The 20147-nt window shown below is 40.8% G+C and overlaps 1 protein-coding gene across 1 annotated transcript in view; it reads right to left on the reverse strand.

Moving 5' to 3' along the window:
- AKAP11 (A-kinase anchoring protein 11) overlaps window positions 1-7474 on the reverse strand; it is a 53456-nt gene extending 45982 nt beyond the window's left edge. Inside the window, exon 1 of the mRNA XM_082365763.1 lies at window positions 3766-7474. The gene's annotated coding sequence lies outside the window, so the exon portion shown is untranslated. The remainder of the gene's footprint in view (window positions 1-3765) is intronic.
- Window positions 7475-20147: the final 12673 nt, after the last annotated feature.

The raw sequence follows: 20147 nt of genomic DNA on the forward strand, positions 1-20147 counted from the left end.
CAGCTTGCCCTCAGTCACAGTCACACCACATCCTTACACTGTGCCAGGCAGGCACTGCTTAACTGCTGTTAAACAGAATTCACGTTTTTCACAACAGAAGTTGCTGTTATCGTACCCATTTTACACGTAAGAAAACTGAGGCACAAAACATTTACATAATTTGCCCCTCACACACCTAGGAGAATCTGTCCTGAAGGAGATCATTGCTGAGAGCAAGTTCAGCGCAGTACTAGGGAAAAACTCAAAACTGCAGGATGCTAAAAGTACACCAGAAGTACCCACCTTTTCCCCCCCTTGTTCACACCCCCTTCACTAGAGAACTTGCAGTACCCAGCCTGAAAAAGTACAAACTGTGAGACACACCTACATCTCCTCCCCCACCCGTTTTCCCATTTCCATCTTCCCCCACCCTCAGCCAACTGGACTACAAGTAGGTACCTGACCAACTGAAGTATCTCTCCAGAAGTTCAGAATTAAGATATGGAGGTATTTGTTGAGAGCCATGCTACAAAATCAAAATATCTTGTGTTGTCACCACAGCAAACCAAAGTTTCATGCAAACCAAAGGTATGGGGAAGCAGAAACCAAGAGCTTTAAAGAGAGTCAATCTGAAAGAAATTGGAACAGACATTACAGAGTCACAGAGACACAAGACCATGTCATGTGTTTCCAGAGAAAAACTGGCAGAGTAACTGCCTGAAGATGTTCTGGTTTCCAGGACGCTGAGCTGGGCTTCAGAGGCAGTCCTGCAACTTTAGGACAAACGCCCTTTTTAAGTAAGTTAATTCAAATGGTTTCTGTTCCTTGCAGCCAAATAATCTCAAGACATCAGAAGAGGTCAAAGAAAAAAACACTGCGTAAGCAGTCACTCTGTGCTTCACAGTAACTTTGAGGTTTTTAACTCTCCTATCAGGGATGAAGAAAAAGAGTTTCACTAACATCAATGTACAGATCTGCTGGACTCCAAACACAAACTCTTTTACACTGTACCTCATTTTCATTCACGTAACATCCAATCCGTTCCAAGCCTCTATGCCATTTATCTTCTTTTTTTCCCCATGAAACATTCTCAGATTAATCCAAAAATGTTAACTTTTCTTCTGTCCAGTCTCTAACCTATACATTTCAAATGCCTTTATGCTAGTATTTTATAATAAAATAAACTTGTATATATAAAGATGAGTGGCAGATCTGTTTGGTTTGTTTTTAAATTGATAAAGTATTTTTGTTTCCTTTCCTTTATAAGCTTTCCCAGTTTATACACCCTTAACTCAAGCCCAGGCCAGCTTAGATCTTTTCCTGACCTGTCCCATCCCTCATTTCCTCCAAATGGCTGATTTTACTACTAAAATTCAGGCCACCTGACAGAAAAAGGATAATTCAGCTTACCTAAATATTTATCCTACCCAAAGTGACTTCAATTACTTTTCAAAGGCACTATGAAACAAGTATCTACATCCTAAGCTTGAAACCCTTGCCAAACGGTGATAAAGACCAGCAAAAAATTCCGTTTTTCTATCCCTGAGAATCAGTTCGCCAAGATGAAATGGTAGAGAACTTCTTAACTCTATACAGGTCTCTTTCGCCCATTCTCAAAAAGACACTGCCAAAGTTTTTCACATTTTCTCCAAGTATAGACAGCTCCACTGCCTATTTATAACTAGAAATTTCCCTAAGAATAACCTAAAATGTATCATCTGATTTGGTTTGATTTACTTTCCCAGACAGTAAGTTCCTGGAATTTTTTTTAATTAAAAAAAGAAAAACAACTTAAACGTACTATCCTTTTACCAGCCTCAAAAGGCAAAGGAAGACTTCTTCAGCTTCTAGACTTATCCCAGGAGTTCAGAAGGAAGAGAATTTCTCACTGTGGTTCAGGGACTTCGGCAAGTCCCATATCCTCAACAACTGGGAAATATCATTAGCCTGGAGATAGACCACTAGGCCCTTATTAGTAGTGCAGCTATGTGGGTACAGACACTCATCCAGCCTGGGAATTCATTTGTTCTGACTGCCTTATATTCTGATCACTTATAAACTGCTGTTAAGTCACAGCTACAACTAAGAGTGAAATTCACTGTCAACCTTTGGGTCAGTTCTGCCAGAAGGACCATAAAAAAGTATGCATAACCAGCGTACTAACTGAAAAACGTGACTGTGTATATAAAAGGATTCATTAAATGGCACTATTTTAACTAACACTGATTGTGCTGGGAACTGTGCTGCCATTTATTCTAAAATCATAAATAATAATCACACATTAAAATCATCTTTGCATTGCTGAGTACCCTAAATTTTCTGAGTATATTTTCTATTTCCAGACATATCAAAATCAGTATCAATCAATATAACATCCTCAACGAGGTGGAAATAAGGTAGGGAAAGCTTATGAGTTTTGCAAGGGGCTGAATAATTACAAAGTTGAAAAGAGAACCAGAATTTTTAACTACAATCTGCACTAAAGCCATTAGGTATGTACCTCAGCAGTATTTCTCACCCTGAAATTTCCTTAGCATCTTAAGCTAAACCACCTCCAGTTTAATAAGGTCTCAGAGGAGGGAAAGCGGAACTGTTACCACGTCATACCACTGTGGTTTAGGTTCTACTGCCATTGTCATTTTACCAACGTTTTTAATACTTTGGTCACATACACTTTTTTTAATAAAGCAGTTTAAGTGCCTGGAATAAAAGAGTAAGTATACCCAATCCACTCGGAATACTGATGGCCAGCATTTGAGCCATTTAACAGCGTTGAAGAAAATTTGACAGCAAATCCAAATCTCAACACTCCGAGGAGCTGCTGGACGCTTTCCGTTTCTGTCACAAGATTTGGTTTGTGCCTGGTTCCAGGGCTCAAGGGTTCTGACAGTGAAGGATGCTGTTCGAGGACAAAGTGCAATGTCCTCCTCCTCCATATGCTCCTGTGCGCGCACCACGAACACCAACTAAGCATACGCAGCAGCACGCACGGAGGGGACCCGGCTCTGAAGACCACCCTTGGGATGGAAACTAAGCTTGTCATCCAAGGGGGATGCTGCTCCGCCGCCACACTCGGACCCCAGGAAGACCCGTCTCGAGCCCGAGGACACCCCTCCCCCACGGCCCGGTGCCTCGAGCTTCCTACCTCCGCCCCGCTCCTGCCGCCCTCCTCCCACCGCCGTGCGAAGGCGCAGCTCGGGGCAGCTCAGAAGTCCGGGCAGGGACTGCGGGTAGACGGAGGGGCTGCGGCGCCCGAGCCAGGCCGCTCCATCCACCGCGGCCCTACACCCCGCCGCCACCCCAGCCAACGGCACTGCTCACGCCGCGGGCGGATCCGCGCCCGGCTCACCTGGGGGCCGCAGCCTCCGCAGCTCACAGGCATGTCACCGGCCCGCAACGACCAGCCGCACGAGCTGCTAAGCAGGCGGGCGACCCCTCCCGCAGCGGCCCCCCAGCCCTCCCCCCCTCCCCGCCCCGCGGCCCGCCCCCGGCCTGCCCACCCCCGGCTTCCGCCGCAGCAACTCCAGCCCGCAACACCTCCTAGTCCTCACGCCTCCCACTCACTCTCGCGAGAGGGTCGCACGCCTCTCGCGAGAAGAACCCCGCGACAAAGCCCGCGCAAAAGTGGGTGGGCTTTTTTAAAAAGGAAAGAAGGAACAGGAAAAACCTTCCCACGTGCTCCAGGGCCGCTACCAGGACCGCCCCGCGCATCATGTGACCACGCCCAGCTGCCCCTCCATTGGCCAGAATCCGCTGGGCCAGGGGAGCTTTAAACTCGAGGCTGACCTTCGAACCTGCTGCAGACGTCTTGCGCGCTTCCTGGTCCGTTACCTTGGAAACTGTTTAACCCTTTCCTCTGGCAAAATATCCAAGTCTTGGCTTTCTTTCTGCAGTTTTGGTTTAAGGCCCTGCTACCTTTCCTTCGTCCCCTTGGTTTTACCGCCTGGGGTCAGCTGGGCTCCTTCTTCGCCCCAGGCTAGCTTTGCTTTCTTCTGATTCCCGGGGCCCTTCTCATAGCGGCAGCCCCACCAGATCGGACGGCCCAAGAAAGGATCATCCTTTGGGATAGCTCCGCCCCTTCTCCCCAGCATCTCTAGGGAGGACCACTCACAGCGCACCAGGCCAACGGCCCTATCCTAACCTCAACAATTAGCATCAAGGGAGCTCCGGGCCCTAGTGCTCACCCTTCCGTCGTTACCCTGTATTGGGATCGGGAAGTAAAAGCATTGGTCACGGAGAAACCAAGCTCTAGATGAAAAGCTAATATGTAGAAACAAGGTAGAATCAGAAGGGCGAATCCAGTGATGTTGCAGTCTCCTCGAAGACATCTATTCCTCAAGGGTGGAAATACCTGATAGATGAGAAAGACGATTTTAAGTGTATCCTCATTATGAGTTTTGCCCTGGTTGGGAGAGAGGGGCAGGGAAGAAAGCGTATATTCGTATGTTCATTTCTTCATTTAACACATTTTTGTTGAGCTCCTACATATGTTAGGCACTCCTCCAGGCTCTTGATTGAGCTGCCTCGAAGACAGATAAATCTAGGTTCTAGGGAGCTTATGGGAGGAAGGGGAGAAAAATGTCTGTTAGTGTGAAGCTCTGTGCAGAGGAAATACAGTGAATGATGTGATGGTGATTGTGATGGGGTGACCCTTTTGAGGAGGAGACATTTAAGAAGTGGTTGGCTTAACAGGCATGCAAATATCAGAGGGAAGGGCATTCCAGGCAAAGGATACAGCTAATTCAAAGGCCCTAAATAGGGTTTGAGGGGGAAGGTATGAGAAAGTAAGAGGAAATAAGCTTGGAAATGCGCTTGGAGAAGTAAACAAGCATTGGTTACATCCTGTAGGGCTTTGTAAGCCAATAAAGGAATTAGGGAGTTTATTCTGAGTGCAGTGGAAAGCACTGGAGAGTTTTAAATAGGGGAGAGACACCTATGGTTTAATTTTTTTTAAGCTCTTCGCTGCGGAGAGTGGACCTTAAGGAGACCACAGAGGAAGCAGGGAGATTAGGAGATTTGTAATCTATGTAAGAGAGACTTCTGAAAATTTTTAATTTCCAATGACCTTGACATTCCTATTCTAAAATCCATTAGGTCAGAGTCCTGGTTCTGTTTGCCGCCTTTTGTTAAGAACATCTAGATGTCCTTTGGTTACTGCTGTTTAATTACAATTGGAGAAATAAATGGGAAATTTTGTTACTTGGGAAAATGAATGGCCCAAAAGGAAAGTCACCTTTGATTTGTTTTCCTCCATTTACAACACACAGATAACCACCTCTTCTGTCCAAAAGTCAGTTCTAAGAAAAACCAACATAAAGTGATGTTCAATGCAGATATTTATTCCTAAGTATAAGATTTGAAAAGATACAGGTTGAAGGCTAGAAAATGAAGATGTTTCACTAACAGAAACAGAAATCAGGAGACCTGAGCTCCAACTGGAAGAACTCATTAACGGGTGACTCAACCAAATCAAAGTACCTTATCATCCTTGAGTCTCATCTTCCTCATACATAAAACAAGGCAATGAACTAACCTACACGCAAAGTGGTTAAGCCTGAATTACACTTTGGCATGCACACACCAGCAAGACGGAAGCTGAAAAGGGAAATGAAATGAATTTTTATAAAAACCTAACAGTCGTCAGCACATGCCAAATGAAATTGGAAGTGCGCACATACACACACACACACACACACACACACACACACACACACACACCAGCTGAGGAACTATGAAACTGATTAATACAGATACCAGGAATGTTTCCCTAAGAAACCTTGGCCTTTTCAGAGTGTGAAAACGGAAGCACTGCCACCTGCTCAACCTCATACTCCCTTTCTCTGTAGCTATTTTGAACCTATGTGGTATTTAGTAAATAATGATTCACCTTTTCCTAATCAAGATTTAAGAACTAGAAAAGAAATGTTTAAAAGATCTGGAGCAATATTTTAAACTTAACACATTGGTTTTAATGAAAATAAGATTTCAAGAAACATTGTAGCGTTACTTTTTGAAAGGAAAAGTGCTGAATGAGAAAAGGTATTATTTTAACACATTAAGATCACTCTTTTAAACTGCTGAAGGAACTGAGTCCTCCTTTGAGTGCTGTTTGCAGTCCTTATAATGATTAACTGAAACAGCTGCTGGTTACAGCTAATTTAGATGAACAATGGGCTCAACTCTACCATTCTAACCTAAATTAATACAGCCATAAATCCTCCCAAGTCACACTAGCAAGACAGTCACTGTGGTGTCTCTTGCCAGCTACCATTATTTTGAATCCAACGAATATAAAGTGAGAAGAAATTAGGGTTGAAATCCATTTCTACGGGTGTCCCTAGTTCCTGGATTGTTTTTATTTTCTTTTTTAACAGCTTTATTGAGCTATAATCCACATACAATACAATTCACCCAGTTAAAATGTACAGTTCAGTGGTAGAGTCCCAGAGTTGTGTAATCATCACCAAAATCTAATTTTAGAACAGTTTTTTCCCCCATAAAAGAAACCCCATACCCATTAGCAGTCAAACCTCCACCTTGTCCCCAGCCCTAAGCAATGACTAATCTATTTATGTGTTTATAAATTTGCCTATTCTGGAAATTTCATATTAACAAAATTATCCAACATGTGGTCTTTTGTGTCTCACTTCATTCACATAATGTTTTCAAAGGTCATCCATGTTGTAGCATGTATCAGTACTTCATTTCTTTTTATTGCCCAATCGTGATTCCGTTGTATAGATATAGCACATTTTATTTATCAACTTATCAGTTAATAGGCATTGGATTGTTTCCACTTTTCGCCTATCTGAATAATGCTGCTTTGAATATTTGTGTACAAGTTTTGTGTGGATGTTGCTTATTCTTTTTTAGTACTTTAAAAAATAAAATATATCCAATTTATGAAGTCCATATTTTTTTTTTTCCTAGCACAGCTACTTCGCTCCTAGCTTTGTCTTTTTTGCCTGCTGTTTGAAATATGTGCGCTCTATCCCCAGAGGGTTGGCATTTCTACTTGGGTAATTCACATCTGACCATGTCACTCCCCTGTTTAAAACCATTCAGTGGCTTATTATAGTTCTGCCCATGATCTTCCTAACTTTCTCCTCTTCTCTGATATCATTCTCCTTCTTAGATTAGTCTTCCTTTCGGTTGCTTGAAATAGGGCCAGACCCTCCCTGCTTCAGGGCCTTCCCACAGGCTGTTCCTTCAGTATTAATGTTCTTTCTCTCTCCATCCCCCTTAGCCTCTGAATGCCCATGAATCCTTCAGCATCCTGCTCTACTCTCATTTCCTCAAGAACTCTTGTCCTAACTCCCCAGACTAAGTAAGCTCCTCCTTATCTAGGACTCTCTACTTTTTCTTCAAAGCATTCAACAACTTAAAATGATTTCTATTGGAGTAATTATTTGGTTAATGTCTGTCTCTATCCTCTGCTAGATAGTAGGATCCCTGAGCAAGAACCACATCTGTTTTTAGTTATACATGCCTGGTACATAGCGGGTGTTAGTAGTTATTCAATAACTATTCAAAGGAAGGAAGGAAGGGAGGGAGAGAGGGAGGAAGAAAGAGAGAAAGAGAGAGAGAAAAAGGAGGAGGAGGGAGGGGGAGGAGGAGGTGGGGAAGAGGAGGGAGGAGGGAGGGGAGAAGGAGGAGGAGAGAAGGAAGGAACAGGGAGGAGGAAGAGGAAAGGGAGAAAGGAAGGAAGGAAAGGAGTTCTATTTTACTTCTTTTGCTAGAATTGAACTAAATTTTAAGCTCACGATGGAGGCGCTTGGGCCCATGGTCCCACCTCAGCAAACCAAAGCTTAGAGAACTTTCACGTCCCTGTACATTGTCCACTAGACCAGAAACAGTATATCCAGGCAGCCAATCCCCAAAGGCCAAGCGAACTCTGGACTTACTTCCTTGTTCCTTCTCTCCCGAAGCAAGTTCAACTCTGTGGCCCCCCAATCAGATATTTTCTATTTTTCTTTTCCGTGTTCTTTATTCTTTATCCTATAAAAGCTTCCTGGCTTCCACTCCATTTTGGAGTTCTCCGAATGGAGACCGTCCGCTTCATGAAGAGGTAGTTTATTTGTATCACCTAAATTGTTTTCTTTAATACCAGGAATCTTCAGTAAAGTCTTGATACATGTTGTAAGCCCAATCTGTGCTGTGGCAAAGGGAATTAGTAGAAAGCCTGTCCCATGCTTGAGATGGTGTAGCAGGGGACACACATGTCCCCTGCCCACGCTCCCTGCAGAAGGGGGTGCAGAGAGGGGAAGGCCAGTGGTGTACAGTGAAGCTGAGGCAGCAGAGTGACACGTCAGAGAACACAGGCTGTGTCTAAGTGCACCTAACATTATGCCTAGGAAAGCCTCACATGTCCCCAGGACACATTCTAGTGGGCGAATTTCTAGCAATCAAGTTAGTAGCTGGTGGGGTCTCCTCCGAAGTAATTTTGCTATTTAATGGAAATGTTACTTTCATTTGTTTACATAGCCTGACAGAGGCAAGACGTTTGGTTTATCGGGGCATGAAAGAATTATGTCCCAGCACGGATGAATGATTTGTTCTTGATCACTGGGGGCACTAAATGTCATAGTTCTGACTAAAATTAGCTGGTTCAATCTCGTTCTACCTTTCCGCAGAACTAGGCGTGCTACACAAAGCTAGCTACTCAGTGTAATCCTCCTAATGACCTTTTGACTACAAAGGATACAGGAAAAGATAATAGAGCAGACTACCTTTTCTGGTGGTTGCTTTACAAACATTATTTAGTAATAATAAACCAATGTAAAACATTTGGAAAGTGGGAAAATATGAAAATTATTATGTCATCAGCCATTTAAAAACAAAAATGCTTTTTAAATTTAAAACATGAAGTTTCTCATTCATGACAGTTTTACTAGCATGTATATTACACCACAGTCTGTTGTATCGTTTATAACTTATATACTTACCTTACTCTTTTGTAGTGAGTCTCTTGAAGGACAAAACTCTCTTAACCATTCTTATAACATGATACCTAGTAATTTTTTTTATTGAAGTAGAGTTGATTTACAATGCTGTGCCAATCTCTGCTGTACAGCAAAGTGACTCAGTTATACACATACAGACATTCTTTTTTAAATATTCTTTTCCCTTATGGTTTATCCCAGTAATGTTTTCATATATATATATATATTAGTGAATAATACAGGTGATAATTCAGAAGTGCCACTCCAAATTAAAGACATCTTGAATTAGCAAAATAAATTTGAGTACTATTATATATCTTACTCATATATAATAATTCTTCTGATTTAAAGCATCATAGGCATAGCTAAATTACTAACTTAACTTCCAATATGTAAAATACAGATATATCATCTTTTAAGAAAACATTATGTATAATTGTTTGAAATTCAAAAACAAATAATCATGTCTAAATGTAATTACTTCATAAGACAGTTTTTAAAATATCAGTGCCCTGCTGATTTTAAATGGTTGGTATAAAGTTAATTATAAAATAGAAGAGCAGGGCTTCCCTGGTGGCGCAGTGGTTGAGAGTCTGCCTGCTGGTGCAGGGGACGGGAGTTCGAGCCCTGGTCTGGGAGGATCCCACGTGCCGCAGAGCGGCTAGGCCCGTGTGCCACAACTGCTGAGCCTGCGCGTCTGGAGCCTGTGCTCCACAACAAGAGAGGCCGCGATAGTGAGAGGCCCGCGCACCGCGATGAAGAGTGGCCCCCGCTTGCCACAACTAGAGAAAGCCCTCGCACAGAAACGAAGACCCAATACAGCCATAAATAAATAAATAAATAAATTTATAAAATAGAAGAGTAAAGGTTCATAAAGCACTTTTGTTACAGACCTTTCTAATTCAGAGAAGCACAAATGTAATCAAGAATTTTAAAAGCATTTAGTATAATTAAATGGAAAAATAATTTACAAAAACATTTATGTACAACTTTTCAAAAATGTCTTTTGCAAAAGGTGAAATAGACTTCCTCTTCATATGAGCCAACAGCATATATGTTTACTACATAAGAAAAGATATTAGATGACTTACCCTGTATTAGGTATCTAAAGGGCAAGGGAAGTCCTTTGAATAGTGTCATAACCTTACGACAAGAGAAAACAGATCCTAGAACAAGTTGTTCCTGGGACTATCATTCCTTGTTGCTTGGCTGCTTTGCTTTTCAAATGAAACATGAATTGAACATGAGATAAGAGCATCCTTATTCATTAGTTAATTCACATGAAATTCAACAGAAATATCCTTATGTGATTAAATCTTTAAAAGTAGGTAATACTCATGCATGCGAAATATGAATACTGCATGCCTACTTCTGGCCCCAGAAGCATTAAACACTGTAGTAAAAATCTAGGCTGAAAACTCACAGAACTTTTAAGATACCCTGAATGCTTCCTAGGCTTTAAGAAATCCCTGTTCTTTGTGGGATTTTTAAGCCATTAAATTGTGCTAGAGATGTCTAGTCTAGCTCCATACTAGTTTTGATCGCTATTTGTTTTGGATCCCCTGGGGTTGTCCTAGAACGGATTTGCTCCTCTTCCCTGCAATGAAACCTGTGAAATCAGCCAAGCTTCCAGAGGAAAACTAGGAGTCCTCATAGTCAGTTCTCATGAACTTCAAAGCAACCCACCATCTCTGGTTTACTGGCCTGTATCACTTCATGGTTAGCACTATCCTCTTCCTCTGAAGGATGTGGCTACCGAAATATAAAAATGCAACCTTAGGCTACATGAATGCTAGTATGAGGCTCAGAACAAAAGAGGTGGTGGCCCTACTCTAAGCTGGTCAGTCCACACCTGCATTAACCAGTGAGATATGACCAGAGGTGAGGGGGTAAGAAAATATGTCATAGGTAAAATTTCACCTGTGTATTTCACTTGGAGAAGGGAAGATTCACAGGGATATAATAAACTGAAGTCGAAATACTGTCATACAAGAAATGTCTTAGACTTCTGTTCTTCCAGAGGGAAGGGAGTAGATCTGAGTTCAAATATAAAGCGGAAAATAATTAGCAGTGTCTTAAAATGCAATGGGTTATCTTTATAAATAGTGGATGTCAAATTTCTTGAGATATGTGCAATTTATTATATCTATATCTTGTTTTCTTGTATTCTTTTTTTTCTTTTTTGGACTAAGTACTCACATTGAGCTTCACTTCACCATGCTCATGCAATTTATTTATTTATTTATTTATTTTTAATTTTTTTAAATCCCCATTCTTTATTATTTATCTATTTATTTATGGCTGTGTTGGGTCTTCGTTTCTGTGCGAGGGCTTTCTCTAGTTGCGGCAAGCGGGGGCCACTCTTCATCGCGGTACGCGGGCCTCTCACTATCGCGGCCTCTCTAGTTGCAGAGCACAGGCTCCAGACACGCAGGCTCAGTAATTGTGGCTCACGGGCCCAGCTGCTCCGCGGCATGTGGAATCTTCCCAGACCAGGGCTCGAACCCGTGTCCCCTGCATTGGCAGGCAGATTCTCAACCACTGCGCCACCAGGGAAGCCCCAATTTATTTTTAAGATATGCTTTTTAGAGCCCAAATTGGTAAGGGCCTAATCTCTGACTTTGTCATATTTTGCTCTTATTTCTAAATTGATTTAAAAGGTTTTCCTTTTTAAAGCCTGTCCTTATCTCACATTTGATTGTACAGGTTGCTATCCTTATCAGTTGCTGTAATAAGATTCTTACAAAGATCTTGTTATCTTGAAACATCATGCCTAAAGGCAGGGCATAATGGGTGTAACAAGATTCCTGCAGAGCTCCTGTTTTACACGTTAACCACTTGTAATTCTTGCTCTCTTTTTCAGATGGTCAGTAGCTATTCTGAAATTCCTGTATAAACTCTTGATGAAAATAAGATGTGCAATAAATAAAATATGATAGAATACCACACCACCTTTTGTGTATGGCTTGAGGAAATGTCATTCTTTTATGGGAAAGAGAAGTCAACATTTTACAAGGTACTAGTGGGGCTTTAGTGTCAAACCCTGTGCCCTGCCAACTTCAATATTAGTCTGGATTTTTTATAACTGTTCTTAATTATCATGAACATTTCTTGCTCACTTTACTCTTTATGTGATTCTAAGAATTCAGCTAAGTTCCAAGAGGAACAAATGTCCTCAGCTGATGTCTGCTGAAACGTACATTATCCTACTCGATTCTGGATCATTATTACCTCGCCACACCAGCATCCTCTGAAGTGCCTGCATTTCTACTTGGTCTCTACAGAAAAAGTCAATGCAGCTTTCTGCTACAGCATCCCTTCATTAAAACACGACCGGACAATGCCATTTTGCAAACAGATAGCTCTTTCTGCAGAGATAATTGGTTCTTAGATACGTTTCAGAATCTGCACACCAGTCCCTTCCGCCAGGATGCGGCAAATGCTTCCTCTCCTTGTTTTTAACAATCTGATTCACCACCTCCCCTGGGGACAGGGTTTTGTGACACCACAATGTTCCGTCCTCTGATCCAGCCTGTATTCCACCTCCTGTCCCTCGTCCTGAAATGGCAATAATATATGAAGAGACCAAGCAAATCCTTCACCTGTCCTCAGGGAGAAGTCTCTCTCAAATTACCTGCAAGCCATAGAAGATTGTCATGAATCCTGCCCTCTGTTCATTTGTTCACCTCGGCCAACTTGGGTTATACTTTCCTTGACTCATGACTTCTGATACCTGCAGGTCAAAAAGTGAGAGAGTGGCATGGACATATATACACTACCAAATGTAAAATAGATAGCTAGTGGGAAGCAGCCGCATAGCACAGGGAGATCAGCTCGGTGCTTTGTGACCACCTAGAGGGGTGGGATAGGGAGGGTGGGAGGGAGGGAGACGCAAGAGAGAAGAGATATGGGAACATATGTATATGTATAACTGATGCACTTTGTTATAAAGCAGAAACTAACACTCCATTGTAAAGCAATTATACTCCAATAAAGATGTTTAAAAAAAAAAAGGGGGAAGCAATGAACAGTAAAAAAAAAAAAAAAAAGTGAAAGTTACGGGATTTAATGATGTACAAGATATACATAAGAACAAACACCTGCTGGATGAAGCCAAAGGCTTTCTGTGTCCCCTGCCAAGTATTCAGTTTCCCTGGGCCACCTTCATGATGGATTTCCTCATTAAACACCCTGTCTCTCAGTGATATAACACCAACTTCATGGCTGTTCCAATAACAAGTGGCTCACTTCCACCTATGCCAGGAGCCACTGGGATACTCATATTGGTCATGTTTTACCTCTATAAAGGCATCAACATAATTGCTCCAGTCTGAGCACCACTCCCTCCCCCCAGGCCCCAGTATTTATATTCAGGGTCACTTTACATCCTGTTTTTGCCTGGTACAATCATACACAATCCCGGTATAATCAGTTTTTGCTGTTATTAATGCCTCTTTTCTTTCTCAAAAAAATCTGTTTGTAAACTAAATTATAATGACATCCTATTTATATCCTGCCTTAGGCAGAACCCTTTTTTACCTGCCAGGTCAAAATGAACCTGTCCCGGATACCACCCCAGACTGCTAGCCAGACAGAAATAACCAGCCAGACACTAAAGCTATATCTTCAGCTCCACTCTTCCCCCTACCAAGGTAACTAATTGGTCATTTCTCCTTCCCACCATCTAAATTGTTTATTTAAATGTCATCCACCCTTACCTCAGAATATCAAATATACATGAACTACATTTTCTAACCAAGGTACTTCTTGGTCTTATTTCTCTTTGTCAGTGTTTGTAGCTGTAGAATATGTTGAGGAATTCTAAGCCACAATGGGTAACTGACAAGCTTTCTCAGGGAAGTCAAAGTGACCTTCAAATGTTATGTCAGCAGTGGTACCCAGGGACAACCCTATTCGCATGTTACTAATATCAATAACATCCTGGTAATTTCCCTCCTTACAACCTTTCACAAGTTTGCATGGCACCCTTCTCATCTTCTCAGCATTAAGCCTATCATATTGGTGACCTACAAATACAGCTCCTAAATGCTCTCAAATTCTACAACTCTCAAATCTAACAACCTCTCCTTTATCCTGCCAAATTCAAGTCCCACCCTTCACACTAATAAAAGATATTTAGGAATACATAGTTCATGTCATACCAGCTTCTTGGATGCAGTGGAAAAAACTCCAGTACTTCAATAAATGGTATACAAGCGGAAGACCAGAGCTGAGAGCCTACCATCTCATCTCTGCTTGTCATTTGGAGTCTTTGGCCACTGCCCTACACAGAAGATGCAGAATCCCATAATGCTGAGATGTCTACTGCCATCTGGTGTCTAGAAAACTAATTAGTCCACTTGGAGGAAGTGGCATCACCTCCTATCCCCAAGGGTCTGACTCCCCTTGAGAACTCCTGAAAAGGCATTTGGCAGGAAGCCTCCATGGGATAAATTTTTCTCCACACTGACTCTGCCTAGCTCCTGCTTCACCCATTATCTTTGCCTCTATGCAACCTACTTGACAGCTGTGCTACTTGAAGGCAGGCAGGGACTGTGTGTTGTTTATAATTGATTTTTCCTCTGTCACAGAATTAGGCAATAGGCATCGTTTGGGCAGCTGACTCATCTCTGCTGCTCCACTATATCTTTTAGCCTTCTCCTTTCATATGCTGGTCTTGAGGCTTGGTGTGAGGAATGGCAGCAAAAAGTGGAGCTCTGGGATCAGAGTTAGTAGCCTTGAGGATAGTGGGGCTTCAGGTTGCGGGTGATCCAGTTGCTAATGAGTCTAAATCAGGCATGAGCTGTAGTAGTCTCTAAAAGTGCAATAAACAGAGAGGACTTTGAAGAAGAAACCTAGGTAGAGTCAAAGAGGAATCTTCAGAGAGCAGAAAGACCACACTGTTCAAATGCAGGGCTATTCAGGAGATCTAAGGCAAAGGGTTGCTGACATGTTGTATTTCACAAGGCAAGTAACTTGGAAGCATGCCATCCTGGGTGTACGCTTAAAGGACTCATGATGCCCCAGTCATCTCTAAGACAGCATTATATTTCCAAGAAATATAGACCTTTAGGTCTAAGGAGTGAGGGAAGGTTAAGAGAGACAGCTGTGTCCTAATAAGTGGTTTTTATTTTGAAGGCCTGGATCTCAAGAGCATTTAATTTGATCAGTCTGACACAGGTTAGGAAGGAAGTCTGAAAGCTTAGCAAGCACTGAGAGCTGTGAATTTTCATCACTCTTAGCTGGGCTATCTATTACACTCATCTACTAGATTGGGACAGGTTTCAGACAACAGAGCTGGGTGGAAATCCAATCTGGAACTCAGAGTTCCATATCCCCAAAATAGTTCATGAATGCAGCAGGTGTCAAAGGATCTAACACCCAGTATAAGAGGTGATCCAAAAAGCGGACAAATCCAAGCTCAGGGAACCTAGGCTCCAGAGACGCTCAGAAATCCAGGCTGACAGCTGGCAGGAACTAAGAATGTGTACCAACAAATAAAATAATCTCTATCCATATGGGTGCAGAAGTAGGACATCAGTTGAGGAAGAGAAATGGCCCAAACAAGGGAAGCTTACATTCCTGGATCAACTCCTTAGTTACCAAGGACCTCAGGTTCAATGAAAAGAGAGGAATCAGTCGTATGAAACAGCAACCAAGTTATTAAATGGAGACATAAGATCAGAGTGAACAGAAGTTTTGAAGTTAGGATAAATCCTAGAACCTGGTTCAGGTTGTTTTGCCAGGAGAAGATGGAGGTAGATGATGGGAACTATAGTTTTAAATTATGAAACATTTAAAATAATAAAATAAAGGTAATATAACAGATTTTTTTTTTAAGTAAAATGTTCCAGGACACGGCAAATGCTTCCTCTCCTTTTTTTTAACAATCTGATTCACCACCTCCCCTGGGGACAGGGTTTTGTGACACCACAATGTTAAAGGTACAGTTAAAGCTTTACTACGCTTTCTCCTTCCTTTCCACAGGAAATCACCATCCTGAAATTGATGCATATCATTACCACAAATGTTTTTATATTTTTACTATATGAATTCATAAACAATATATGCTATTTGAGTGTTTAAATTTTTGCATAAATGGTATCATGTGGTGTGTACATATTTGGGAATCTGCTTATTCTTTCCCTCAACACTAAAAAATCCAACATACTGATTGATGCATGTTTATATGATTCATTGATTTGTATTAATAGACAAGTTTATTTATGCATTCTCCTTTTATTAAATGTCTCTATTTTTCATTAATACAATCTTGCAATGATGTTGAGCATCCTTTCCATGTGTTTGTTGGCAATCTGTATATCTTTTTTGGAGAAATGTCTATTTAGATCTTCTGCCCATTTTTGGATTGGGTTGTTTGTTTTTTTGATATTGAGCTACATGAGCTGCTTGTATATTTTGGAGATTAATCCTATGTCAGTTGCTTCATTTGCAAATATTTTCTCCCATTCTGAGGGGTGTCTTTTCGTCTTGTTTATGGTTTCCTTTGCTGTGCAAAAGCTTTTAAGTTTCATTAGGTCCCATTTGTTTATTTTTGTTTTTATTTCCATTTCTCTAGAAGGTGGGTCAAAAAGGATCTTGCTGTGATTTATGTCATAGAGTGTTCTGCCTATGTTTTCCTCTAAGAGTTTGACAGTGTCTGGCCTTACATTTAGGTCTTTAATCCATTTTGAGTTTATTTTTGTGTAGGGTGTTAGAGAGTGTTCTAATTTCATTCTTTTACATGTAGCTGTCCAGTTTTCCCACAACCACTTACTGAAGAGGCTGTCTTTTCTCCATTGTATATTCTTGCCTCCTTTATCAAAGGTAAGGTGACCATATGTGCGTGGGTTTATCTCCGGGCTTTCCATCCTGTTCCATTGATCTATATTTATGTTTTTTGTGCCAGTACCATACTGTCTTGATTACTGTAGCTTTGTAGTATAGTCGGAAGTTTGGGAGCCTGATTCCTCCAGCTCCGTTTTTCTTTCTCAAGATTGCTTTGGCTATTCGGGGCCTTTTGTGTTTCCATACAAATTGTGAAATTTTTTGTTCTAGTTCTGTGAAAAATGCCAGTGGTAGTTTGATTGGGATTGCATTGAATCTGTAGATCGCTTTGGGTAGTATAGTCATTTTCACAATATTGATTCTTCCAATCCAAGAACATGGTATATCTCTCCATCTATTTGTATCATCTTTAATTTCTTTCATCAGTGTCTTATAGTTTTCTGCATACAAGTCTTTTGGCGCCTTAGGTAGGTTTATTCTTAGGTATTTTATTCTTTTTGTTGCAATGGTAAATGGGAGTGTTTCCTTTATTTCTCTTTCAGATTTTTCATCATTACTCTATAAGAATACAAGAGATTTCTGTGCATTAATTTTGTATCCTGCTACTTTACCAAATTCATTGATTAGCTCTAGTAGTTTTCTGGTAACATCTTTAGGATTCTCTATGTATAGTATCATGTCATCTGCAAACAGTGACAATTTTACTTCTTCTTTTCTGATTTGGATTCCTTTTATTTCTTTGTCTTCTCAGATTGCTGTGGCTAAAACTTCCAAAACTATGTTGAATAATAGTGGTGAGAGTGGACAGCCTTGTCTTGTTCCTGATCTTAGTGGAAATGGTTTCAGTTTTTCACCATTGAGAATGCTGTTGGCTGTGGGTTTGTCATATATGGCCTTTATTATGTTGAGGTAAGTTCCCTCTATGCCTACTTTCTGGAGGGCTTGTATCATACATCGGTGTTGAATTTTGTCAAAAGCTTTTTCTGCATCTATTGAGATTATCATATGGTTTTTATCCTTCAGTTTGTTAATATGGTGTATCACATTGATTAATTTGCGTATATTCAAGAATCCTTGCATTCCTGGGATAAACCCCACTTGATCATGGTGTATGATTCCTTCAGTGAGCTGTTGGATTCTGTTTGCTAGTATTTCTTTTTTTAATTATTTATTTATTTATTTATTTATGGCTGTGTTGGGTCTTCGTTTCTATTGAGGGCTTTCTCTAGTTGTGGCAAGCGGGGGCCACTCTTCATCGCGGTGTGCGGGCCTCTCACTATCGCGGCCTCTCTTATTGCGGAGCACAGGCTGCAGACGCGCAGGCTCAGTACTTGTGGCTCACGGGCCCAGCCGCTCTGCGGCATGTGGGATCCTCCCAGACCAGGGCTCGAACCCGCGTCCCCTGCATTAGCAGGCAGATTCTCAACCACTGTGCCACCAAGGAAGCCCTGTTTGCTAGTATTTTGTTAAAGGTTTTTGCATCTATGTTCATCAGTGATATTGGCCTATAGTTTTCCTTTTTTGTGACATCTTTGTCTGGTTTTGGTATCAGGGCGATGGTGGCCTCATAGAATGAGTTTGGGAGTGTTCCTCCCTCTGCTATATTTTGGAAGATTTTGAGAAGGGTAGGTGTTAGCTCTTCTCTAAATGTTTGATAGAATTCGCTTGTGAAGCCATCTGGTCCTAGGCTTTTGTTTGTTGGAAGATTTTTAATCACAGTTTCAATTTCATTGCTTGTGATTGGTCTGTTTATATTTTCTATTTCTTCCTGGTTCAGTCTCGGAAGGTTGTGCTTTTCTAAGAACTTGTCCATTTCTTCCAGGTTGTCCATTTTATTGACATATAGTTGCTTGTAGTAATCTCCCATGATCTTTTATATTTCTGCAGTGTCAGTTGTTACTTCTTTTTCATTTCTAAATCTGTTGATTTGAGTCTTTTCTCTTTTCTTCTTGATGATTCTGGCTAATGGTTTATCAATTTCGTTTATTTTCTCAAAGAACCAGCTTTTTGTTTTATTGATCTTTGCTATTGTTTCCTTCATTTCTTCTTCATTTATATCTGATCTGATTTTTATGGTTTCTTTCCTTCTTTTAACTTTGGGGTTTTTTTGGTTCTTCTTTCTCTAATTGCTTTAAGTGTAAGTTTAGGCTGTTTATTTGAGATTTTTCTTGTTTCGTGAGGTAGGATTGTATTGCTATAAACTTAAGTCTTAGAACTGCTTTTGCTGCATCCCATAGGTTTTGGGTCATCGTGTTTTCATTGTCATTTGTTTCTAGGTATTTTTTTAATTTCCTCTTTGATTTCTTCAGTGATCTTGGTTATTTAGTAGTATATTGTTTAGCCTCCATGTGTTTGTTTTTTTTTTATGGTTTTTTTCCTGTAGTTGATATCTAGTCTCATAGCGTTGTGGTCAGAAAATATACGTGATACGATTTCAATTTTCTTAAATTTACCTGGGCTTGATTTGTGACCCAAGATATGATCTATCCTGGAGAATGTTCCATGAGCACTTGAGAAGAAAGTGTATTTTGTTGTTTTTGGATGGAATGTCCTATAAATATCAATTAAGTCCATCTTGTTTAATGTGTTATTTCAAGCATGTGTTTCCTTACTTATTTTCTTTTTGGGTGATCTGTTCGTTGGTGAAAGTGAGGTGTTAAAGTCCCCTACTGTGATTTTCTTACTGTCGATTTCCCCTTTTATAGCTATTAGCATTTGCCTTATGTATTGAGGTGCTCCTATATTGGGTGCATAAATATTTACAATTCTTATATCTTCTTCTTGGATTGATCCCTTGATCATTATGTAGTGTCCTTCTTTGTATCTTGTAATAGTCTTTATTTTAAAGTCTATTTTGTCTGATATGAGAATTGCTACTCCAGCTTTCTTTTGATTTCCATTTGCATGGAATATCTTTTTCCATCCCCTCACTTTCAGTCTGTATGTGTCCCTAGGTCTGAAGTGGGTCTCTTGTAGACAGCATATATATGGGTCTCATTTTTGCACCCATTCAGCCAGTCTGTGTCTTTTGGTTGGAGCATTTAATCCATTCACATTTAAGGTAGTTATCGATATGTATGTTCCTATTACCATTTTCTTAATTGTTTTGGGTTTCTTATTGTAGGTCTTTTCCTTCTCTTGTAGTTCCTGCCTAGAGAAGTTCCTTTAGCGTTCGTTGAAAAGCTGGTTTGGTGGTGCTGAATTTTCTTAGCTTTTGCTTGTCTGTAAAGGTTTTAATTTCTCTGTCGAATCTGAATGAGATCCTTGCTGAGTAGAGTAATCTTGGTTGTAGGTTTTTCCCTTTCATCACTTTAAATATGTCCTGCCACACCCTCTGGCTTGCAGAGCTTCTGCTGAAAGATCAGCTGTTAACCTTATGGGGATTTCCTTGTATGTTATTTGTTGCTTTTCCCTTGCTGCTTTTAATATTTTTTCTTT

The sequence above is a fragment of the Balaenoptera borealis genome (assembly GCF_965194805.1).
Source record: "Balaenoptera borealis genome assembly, chromosome: 18".
Classification (NCBI taxonomy): domain Eukaryota; kingdom Metazoa; phylum Chordata; class Mammalia; order Artiodactyla; family Balaenopteridae; genus Balaenoptera; species Balaenoptera borealis.